The following is a 10,891-nucleotide window of genomic DNA, read 5'->3' as shown; positions in this document are numbered from 1 at the left end:
TCTTCTCACTCAGTTTCCCGTAACCCCTTTCTACTCACTCAGTTTCCCGTAACCCCATTGTACTCACTCAGTTTCCCGTAACCCCATTGTACTCACTCAGTTTCCCGTAACCCCATTGTACTCACTCAGTTTCCCGTAACCCCATTCTACTCACTCAGTTACCGTAACCCCATTGTACTCACTCAGTTTCCCGTAACCCCATTGTACACACTCAGCTTCCCGTAACCCCAATCTGCTCATTGAGTTTTCCGTAACCCCATTGTACTCACTCAGTTTCCTGTAACCCCATTCTGCTCACTCAGTTTCCTGTAACCCCATTCTGCTCACTCAGTTTCCCATAACCCCAATCTGCTCACTCAGTTTCCTGTAACCCCATTCTACTCACTCAGTTTCCTGTAACCCCATTCTTCTCACTCAGTTTCCTGTAGCCCCATTTTGCTCACTTAGTTTCCTGTAACTCCATTCTTCTCACTCAGTTTCCTGTAATCCCATTCTACTGTACATCCTTCACCTATTTGCCCAATATTAAACAATATATGATCAAAATAAAGATAGTGATCAGACTAGAACTATTGTAAATGTTTTTTTTCTACACAACATAAAATTATTTTAACTTAACACAATATAATTTTGTATGCATCTGATCTAATATATTCTCTAACATTGCATGCTTAAAAAAACTGTAAAAGACTAAAAGGTTTATTTAGCAAGGGAAATATAAAGGATAGAACATCACATTTCCCCTTCTTCCACCATCTTTGCGCCGGGATGTCCACCTTGTAGCGTGCTGTGCTCATCTCTCACCACTTTCCTGTGCCAAAATACTCCATTGTTTCAGTTGGAAAATACATTGGTAAAAGTTATTTTACCAAAAGTATGAGCCAAAACAACATTTTTGAAATTTGGACTGCTGTCACAATCCCAATTTTTGATGATTTTTATATATTTTTTTTTTTAAAACATTGCGCAGTCTCTTTGCCTATCTTGGATTTCCATTCACACCAATCAAACTTCAATTTTGGTTTCTGGAAATCTTGATGCTCACTGACTGCAATGTTTGCAAATTCTTCATCATACCACTGAGGTGGTTTGCTAATATTTGATCTTGTTGAAGAGCTCGTCCATGTTTGAACTTCCATGCTGATAGTCTCTGATTCAAATATATCTTCAGCTGCTGGCATGTCCAGTGAGACATACTGTATCTGCATAGCAGCTTCCAACTTTTCTTAGACTTGTATAATTTCTTTGAAGGTAACATCTATACTTCACTTGCTTATTTTTAATCCAGCTTGCGTCTTTCTTTTGGTCTACAGTATGGACAAAGGCAATACTTCTAAAAACTTTGAAATGCTTTACACTGAACTTTCTCTTTAACAATAATTCAATTGGTGATATGTCCTTTAAGGCAACTGTAGGAGAAGAGATCTTGGGATAAACAGCTATGGACACTGCTTCTACCCTAAACAGCTGGTCTAGACCTGTACCCTATAGCATGCATCTTGCTTGCTGTCTCCACTAGTGTACAATTTGCTTGATCACAGACATGGTTTTGCTCAGGAGTATGGGCAATGGTCACTTGATGCTCTATTCTATATTTTTGTAAGAATTGTTCTAACTGACTGTTGAGATATTCTCCACCACCTACAGATCTCAGGGACTTGAGTCTTGATTTTCTTTAAGCCTCTTGTATTCTGCATTCTGTTTTGCCACTTCAGATTTATCTATAATGAAGTACACATATGTCATCCTTGTGTAGTCATCTGTAAACGTCACAAGGGGGAATTCAAATGCAGGCAGGAGAAATAATAATAATTAAAAAAAAACATGGTGCAAGTTTTTTTTCCCAGTATTCAATTAGAAAACAGAAAATGGGATGTGGTGAAATCACTGCGTCTTTTTTCACGCATCCCCAGATAACTTGCTCTGGGCCCCCGGTTATAACAACCCCCCCGAGGACTAATTAAGCAATTGGAATTTTCTGATTAGCTTAATTAGTAAGCAATTACACACCTTCCAAAGTGGGTCTTCTTTTTACAGCGTTGGGAGCCGGTCCTCTGCCGCAGTGATAAGTATGTTGTGTGTGTGTGTGTGTGTGTGTGTGTGTGTGTGTGAGTGAGTTTGTGTAAGTGCAGGGATGCTCAAAGGCATTCTGGGGCTAGGTACTGGGGAGGGTGGCACTGCCCAGTGCCGTAACTAGGCATTTCAGCGCTGTGTGCAAGAAACGACATTGGCGCCCCCCCCATGCAAGATAGGGGCAGTGCGCGCCGTAGGCGCACAAAAAATATATAGGGCATGGCTTCATGGGGAAGGGGCGTGGCCACAAAATAATAGCAATTCATACTACGGTGCAAAGTAGTCTCCATTATTCAAATTACGCTGCATAGTAGCACCACTACACCAGGTAGAGCCCCTTTTATACATTACAGCAGACAGTCCCCCTTTTTACACATTACGGCAGACAGTCCCCTTTTTTACACATTACGGCAGACAGTCCCCTTTTTTACACATTACGGCAGACAGCGTCCCCTTTTTTTTACACATTACGGCAGACAGCGTCCCCCTTTTTTACACATTACGGCAGACAGTGTCCCCTTTTTTACACATTACAGCAGACAGCATCCCCCTTTTTTACACATTATGGCAGACAGCGTCCCCTTTTTTTACACATTACAGCAGACAGCGTCCCCCTTTTTACACATTACGGCAGACAGCGTCCCCTTTTTACACATTACGGCAGACAGTATCCCCCTTTTTGCACAGTACAGCAGACAGCGTCCCCCTTTTTACACATTACGGCAGACAGCGTCCCCTTTTTACACAATACAGCAGACAGCGTCCCCGTTTTTACACATTACGGCAGATGGTGTCCCCCTTTATACACATTGCAGCAGCCAGCGTCCCCCTTTTTACACATTGCGGCAGACAGTCCCCCTTTTTACACATTACGGCAGATGGTGTCCCCCTTTATACACATTGCAGCAGCCAGCGTCCCCCTTTTTACACATTGCTGCAGCCAGTCCCACTTTTTACACATTACGGCAGACGGTGTCCCCCTTTTTACACATTGCAGCACCCAGTCCCCCTTTTTACACATTACGGCAGACGGTGTACCCCTGAGAGAGAGAGAGAGAGAGAGGGAGAGATACTTACCATCTCCCCGCTGACAGGCTCCTCGTGCTGGCTTCTCCCTCGGTGCAGGCATCAGACAAGGAGGAAGAGGGAGGGGGACTGGAGCCGCAGCAGCGCTATGTCATTGGTAGTAAGCGCCGCTGCAGCAGTCCCCTCTCCTACCGTATAGGCTGCCCGGCGCCGCTATGAATGCTGGGATGGAGGAACCGCATCCCAGCATTCACAGCGGCGCCGGGCAGCATATACGGAAGGAGAGGGGACTGCTGCAGCGGCGCTTACTACCAATGACAAAGTGCTGCTGCGGCTCCAGTCCCCCTCCCTCCTCCTCCTTCTCCGCTGCCCGGCGCTGCCCTCTCCTCCACAGCGCGGCGGCGCACGGCGCACACAGCAGAGGCAGCATGTGATGAGTCAATTTGACTCATTACATGCCGCTGGCCGTGCGCCCTCAGGGCAACTGCGCTGTGTGCCAGGCACACCTGGCACACACGTAGTTACGGCCCTGGCACTGCCATTTCAGGGAGGTGTGGTCAGCCCCATCCCCCAGGAAATATTAAAATTGCTCCTATGCATCTTAAAATTGCTCCAGGTGAGTACAAGTGGGCGGCGGGCGCCAACAGGGAGTAGGGGTGGAGCAGATGCGATAGCTCAAGCAGGTAAGAGAGAGGACACTGCTTCTTCAGTGGTCTCCTGCAGTGGTCTCCCGCAGTGGTCTCCCTTCAGTGGTCTCCCGCAACCACTTCTTTTTATTTGGATACCGTGGGTATTGGGAGCACGCATATCTGTGGTAATCCAAAATCGTGAGCAAGGTAAGCAAGTTTTTTTTATCTCACTAATCCGTGCAACGTATTGAAATCCCCCCATAGAATCTGTATCCAAGAGAAATGATGAGGTTGAAGTAGTCCAGGTGGGAGATGACAGGGTCATGATTTGGTAGCCTCATATGTGAAGAAGAGTCATATTATAGACATGTTTCTGCACTGGAAAGGATGGGAGTAGGAAATAGCATTCATTTGGGGTGTGAAGGAGAGGGAAGAAGTTGAGGATTACTCTCAGGCAGCAGATGCAGGGAGCAGGATAGAGGACATGTTGGCAACTGTCGGGGAGAGTGGGAAAGAAGAGGGATTCATGAGGAAGGAACCATTAAGTTGAGTCTTAGACATGTTGACTTTAAAAAAGTAGGTTTAAGAAAGTTTTGGGACATCCATGAGGAGATGGAAGAGAGACATTTGGAGGTCTGAGACAAGGTGGAGGGGTGTATTCGTTTATGGAGAATGGAGAATGCTGGTGCTGTATATAAATAAATTATAAATATTCATAATTTACAACAGCCAATCAGATAACATCACTTTTGTGACACTGCACTTTTTTAAATTAAATAAGGCACTATGTATTAAACTCAGCAGTCCTGGTTTGGATCAATGAAATTTATAAGCGACTTGAGTCCTATTGGAGAAAGAGCGCTATATAAATAAAATTATTATTATTATTATTATTAATTATTATTCTTGCCTTTTTATATATTTTGGTCCCACTATAGAACATTACTACAACACAGGACATCATTATAATGTTACTACAACACAGGACATTATTATAAGTTGGACATTATTAATAAATGATGGTCTTCAACAGGGGCATTTAATTATAAGATACTGTCCAGTCTGCATAGTTTATGACACACTGACCCAGCAATATCACTCTTATCGGCAAATGTTATTTCTGGTGGCACTGATTACAGATACGCCCCAAATCAGCATTCAGGTTTCCGGGAAAAAATTAGCAACTGCGTGTAGACCATGTACGCCTTTAGTGAAAGGTTAAAGGTCATTTTGTCATCACCCAATACCTGTAGTAAATAACTATTTGCGGCGTTTAGAGCAGTTTCGTGGGGTTTACAGATCCAGGGCAGCATACAGTAGGTGTGATTAATTGGTTTGTATTGTTGCCTGGTTATTTGTCATATATTTACTGTATCCTTCATTTGGCTGATAAATGAATATTTTGTATAAACAAGGAAACATATTTATCGGATCTGTGAGATGAAACCGTGATTCTCCCATATTGTGGTGTGCGGAGGCTGTGCTAAATTCATAGTGCCTAGCTTAATATTTATTAAGTGTTTTCTTCACCTAATTGAATTATATCAGGCTCCAACAGAAGCACATTTGTCTTAATAAGGTATACTGAGTTTGTAGTTATTATTTTTACCTATTATGTGTAACTAGGTGATACATTGCGCCCTACGGGCACTCTTCACACTGTCGCAAGGGGCTACGCCCCCTTAACCCCTTCACGCCTTTCTGGCATTCAATATTTGTATTATATGTAGTATTACCATTCCACAACGAATGGGCAAATGATGGTGGAGGAGGCGTAGCCCCTTGCAATGGGAAGGGTGAATGGGGGCCACAGATGGGGGAGGGGGTCCAGAGGTGCTGCGGGTGTTGAAGGGGCGGAGATGCCGGTGGAGGAGGGGCAGGTGCGGGGCTGTTGCAGATGGGGGAGGGGTTCCTGGAGGTTCTGCGGGTGTGGAAGGGGCGGGGATGCCGCGGGTAAGGGAAGGGGCGAGTGCGGGGGTGCCGCAGGTGGGGTAGGGGGTCCAGAGGCGCCGCGGGTGGGGGAGGGGCGGGGATGGCACGGATGGGGATGGGGTCTGGAGGCGCTGCGGGTGGTGGAGGGGCTGGTGCGGGGGTGTCGCGGGTGGGGTAGGGTGTCCAGATATAGATTCAGATACTGGCCAGGCTGTGGGGAAGAGGGGGTTTCCAGGCAACTGGACCCCCCCCCCCCCCCTACATTTCCCTATGCCCCGCTCTATACTCCGCTAAAAACTTGACAGGAGATTATCTCAATGTTCTCCTGCATTTTACAGATCCACAAATAAAGCACAGTCCATGGAGGCTTCAATTTCAACACAGGAACGATACCGGACCAGTCCAATCGTAGTAATGACTCCTAGGTGTAAATTTACTAAAGCTTCTAAAAATGAAAAGTGGTGATGTTGCTTTTTGCAATCAATCAGATTCTGTCTATCATTTCTCTATTGCCTCTTAGAAAATGATAGACAGAATCTTATTGGTTGCTATCCGCAATATCACCACTTTTCATTTTTAGAAGCTTTAGTAAATATACCCCTTAGTCACCAAATAGAGATACCCTGTACTTCTCATAGTCTCACTTACAGGGGCCTGTCCACGGATCTCCCAAACTCTATCCTGCAGTGTGTGGCTCCAGCAGGTCTGCTAGGGAGGGATGTGACTCAGGTGACTCCTGCTGCCTTCATATAGATGCCGTGGCCAGGGGGCATATTACAATATGCAAACAAAAGTAATAATTTTACTGCCAGAATGCCTGCTAATTCTCCCCGTACCGTACCGCTCACCTCCAGTACACAGAGTACCGTACCGCTCACCTCCAGTACACAGAGTACCGTACCGCTCACCTCCAGTACACAGAGTACCGTACCGCTCACCTTCAGTACACAGAGTACCGTACCGCTCACCTCCAGTACACAGAGTACCGTACCGCTCACCTCCAGCACACAGAGTACCGTACCACTCACCTTCAGTACACAGAGTACCGTACCGCTCACCTCCAGTACACAGAGTACCGTACCGCTCACCTCCAGTACACAGAGTACCGTACCGCTCACCTCCAGTACACAGAGTACCGTACCGCTCACCTCCAGCACACAGAGTACCGTACCACTCACCTTCAGTACACAGAGTACCGTACCACTCACCTCCAGTACACAGAGTACCGTACCGCTCATCTCCAGTACACATAGTACCGTACCGCTCACCTCCAGTACACAGAGTACCGTACCGCTCACCTTCAGTACACAGAAGTACCGCCCACCTTCAGTACACAGAGTACCGTACAGCTCACCTTCAGTACACAGAGTACCGTACCGCTCACCTTCAGTACACAGAGTACCGTGCCGCTCACCTTCAGTGCACAGAGTACCGTACCGCTCACCTTCAGTGCACAGAGTACCGTACCGCTCACCTTCAGTGCACAGAGTACCGTACCGCTCACCTTCAGTACACAGAGTACCGTACCGCTCACCTGCAGTACAGAGTACCGTACCGCTCACCTCCAGTACACAGAGTACCGTACCGCTCACCTCCAGTACACAGAGTACCGTACAGCTCACCTCCAGTACACAGAGTACCGTACCGCTCACCTTCAGTACACAGAGTACCGTACCGCTCACCTCCAGTACAGAGTACCGTACCGCTCACCTCCAGTACACAGAGTACCGTACCGCTCACCTCCAGTACACAGAGTACCGTACCGCTCACCTTCAGTACACAGAGTACCGTACCGCTCACCTTCAGTACACAGAGTACCGTACCGCTCACCTTCAGTACACAGAGTACCGTACCGCTCACCTTCAGTACACAGAGTACCGCACCGCTCACCTTCAATGTCTACGAAAACGCAGGCGTGCCCGGCCGTTTGCAGGGAGGGATCCTGACGTCAGCTCCAGGCCGGATCATCGCAGCGGGTGAGTAAATCCTGAGCTGTGCAGGGGCTGCACAAACTTTTTGCTTGTGCAGCTCTCTGCACAGCGGATCGCACCCCTGCAGGGCGCTTACCCCCTCCCCTGTAGGCAGCGATTACCTGGTCGCAGCAGTGCTAAAAATAGCCTGCGTGCGACCAGGTCGGAATGGCACCCTTTGTGTCTGGAACTAACCATGTTGCCATGGAAGTGGAGCAAATACATTTATATTGTTTCTTTGCAGGGTAAATGCTGGCTGCTTTTGCATCTAGCCCACAAATGTTAGACAGCTTTATTTTTACACTGAAATTTAGATTTCAGTTTGATCACACCCCACCCAAGTCTAACTCTCTCTGCACATGTTACCTCTGCCCCCTTGCAATGCACATGGTTTTGCTCAGTTACTTACTTTTTTACTTTGCTTACAAACATGAATCAGATCCATATAATGTAATAAATTGTCACCACAGTTGTAGGTTATTAGCATAATGCATTACAGCTTATTTACATCTAATAATGTGATCTAAGGAAACAGCACATTCTAGTTGTCCTAATCTGACTGCCAGTATCTTCTAAAGAAACATACACCACTAAGTGTGTCCTAACACACCCTATTTTACTGGACTCTGGGGGTAATTCCAAGTTGATCGCAGCAGCAAATTTGTTAGCAGATGGGCAAAACCATGGTGGTCATTCCGAGTTGTTCGCTCGCTAGCTGTTTTTGCAGCCGTGCAAACGCTATGCCGCCGCCTACTGGGAGTGTATTTTAGCTTAGCAGAAGTGCGAACGAAAGGATCGCAGAGCGGCTACAAAGTTTTTTTGTGCAGTTTTAGAGTAGCTCAATACCTACTCAGCGCTTGCGATCACTTCAGACTGTTCAGTTCCTGTTTTGACGTCACAAACACGCCCTGCGTTCGCCCAGCCACGCCTGCGTTTTTCCTGCCACGCCTGTGTTTTTCCGAACACTCCCTGAAAACGGTCAGTTGACACCCAGAAACGCCACTTCATGTCAATCACTCTGCGGACACCAGTGCGATTGAATAGCTTCGCTAGACCCTGTGTGAAACTACATCGTTCGTTGTAATAGTAGTTCATGCATGCGTATTGCACCACATACGCATGCGCAGAAGTGCCGTTTTTTTTTGCCTCATCGCTGCACAGCGAACAAATGCAGCTAGCGATCAACTCGGAATGACCACCCATGTGTACTGCAGGTGTGGCAGATGTAACATGTGCAGAGAGAGTTAGATTTGGGTGGGGTGTGTTCAAACTGAAATCTAAATTGCAGTGTAAAAATAAAGAAGCCAGTATTTACCCTGCACAGAAACAATATAACCCCCACACGTCTAACTCTCTCTGCACATGTTATATCTGCCCCACCTGCAGTGCACAAGAGGCCTAATTCAGACCTGATCGTAGATGTGCCAAATTTAGCACATCTATGATCAGTCACACAGACATGCGGGGGGGACACCCAGTACAGGGCTAGTCTGCCCCGCATGTCAGCCCCCCCCCCCCCCCGCACAAGTACAAAATCATCACACAGTGGCGATGCTTTTGTACTTTAGGAGTAGCTCCCTGCCAGCGCAGCTGTTTAGGGGGCACGGTTCGGGCAACGCAGCCACCATGCCCCCCCCCCCTCCAATGGTCTGAGCACGCCTGCGTTGCCCGAACTGCGCCCCCCAAAATGGGCCGCTGTGCAGCGATCAGGTCTGAATTAGAATAGGCCCATGGTTTTGCCCAACTGCTAACAAATTTGCTGCTGCGATCAGGTCTGAATTACCCCCTTAATCTCACAACCCCCAAATAGATAAATAGATAAAGTGAATTGCAGAGAGGCTGGCACAGACGGGATGGGCAGAGTGGCAGGTACAGATAGGAGAGGAGCAGAATGGCTGCCACAGACATGAGAAGAGCATACGTAAAGTATGGCACAATAAAAAAAGAACAGAAAAGCTGGCACAGACACAAGAACAGCAGAACTGCTGGCACATACAAGGATTGGCAGAGGCTGGCATAGAGAGTAGAAGGGTAGAAAGGTGGGCAGAGATAGGGAGGGGCAGAGAGAGGCTGGTGCAGAAGGGGACCAGCATAGAGGCTAGCAGCGCAGACTGGATACATTCAAAATGGCTGGTACAGACAGAACAGGATGGCACATACAAGGATGGGTAGAGATATGGATGCAAATAGAAGGGCATGGAGTCTGAACATACTAAGGCCAGAGAAGCTGGCATGTGCACAAAAATGGGCAGTGGGACTGGCATAGGTAGGAAAAGGGCAAGGAGGCTGGCATGGGCAGGAAACTAGAGAGGCTTGCATAAACAGTAAAATAGAGAGGCTGGCATAAACAGTAAAATAGAGAGGCTGGCATGGGCAGGAAAATAGAGAGGCTGGCATGGGCAGGAAAATAGAGAGGCTGGCATGGGCAGGAAAATAGAGAGGATGGCATGGGCAGGAAAATAGAGAGGCTGGTATTGGCAGGAAAATAGAGAGGCTGTCATGGGCAGGAAAATAGAGAGGCTGGCATAAACAGTAAAATAGAGAGGCTGGCATGGGCAGGAAAATAGAGAGGCTGGCATAGGCAAGAAAATAGAGAGGCTGGCATGGGCAGGAAAATAGAGAGGCTGGCATGGGCAGGAAAATAGAGAGGATGGCATTGGCAGGAAAATAGAGAGGCTGGCATTGGCAGGAAAATAGAGAGGATGGCATTGGCAGGAAAATAGAGAGGCTGGCATTGGCAGGAAAAGGGCTGGGGGCTAGCAGCATAGTCAGGAAAGATGCAGAGGGTATAGCACATGCTGGAAAAGGGCAGAGGGGTTGGCACAGAAAGGGAAAAAAATAGAAAAGGGGAGGGAAGCTGCTTACCTTTGCCTTGTTCCATATGCAGGGGTAATAGGAGCAGTGTCCTTAGATGCTGCAGGCCAGACCACCCCCTCAGCCAAAGATGCTGCCGGAATTAGAGTGGGCGGGTGACAGGAGCCGGCGCGGATCATGGCAGAAGTGTGCGGGCGCCCAGTTTACTTTTTACTTTCATGTTCAACGTATAATTTAAAAAAATCTGTACAGCGCCTCCTGGTGACTGTCGGGTGCATTGCCAGCTAATACAGGTTGCCTGCTCCTGCACAGCAGTAGTGTATATGCACGGAATGTACTGTAGCTGCAGCTGAGCTGCAAATGAATGAAGCACCATCCGTCCGCATCAAATACCTCTTAACTGGCCGCATACCAGTCCGGGCACCCGGGCCAGTCTGCTGCTAGGTC

General features: G+C 47.6%; 1 long non-coding RNA gene across 1 annotated transcript; it reads right to left on the bottom strand.

Annotated features, from left to right (window-relative positions):
• Window positions 1-570: 570 nt before the first annotated feature.
• Window positions 571-10,659, bottom strand: LOC134947983 (uncharacterized). The gene is made up of 2 exons (XR_010182896.1): window positions 10,496-10,659; window positions 571-1,721 (listed from the first exon to the last, which is right to left on the bottom strand). It is a non-coding gene; the product is annotated as an uncharacterized LOC134947983 (long non-coding RNA).
• Window positions 10,660-10,891: the final 232 nt, after the last annotated feature.

Source organism: Pseudophryne corroboree, chromosome 8 (genome assembly GCF_028390025.1).
Source record: "Pseudophryne corroboree isolate aPseCor3 chromosome 8, aPseCor3.hap2, whole genome shotgun sequence".
NCBI lineage: Eukaryota > Metazoa > Chordata > Amphibia > Anura > Myobatrachidae > Pseudophryne > Pseudophryne corroboree.
This window is presented reverse-complemented; position numbering and strand designations above follow the sequence as displayed.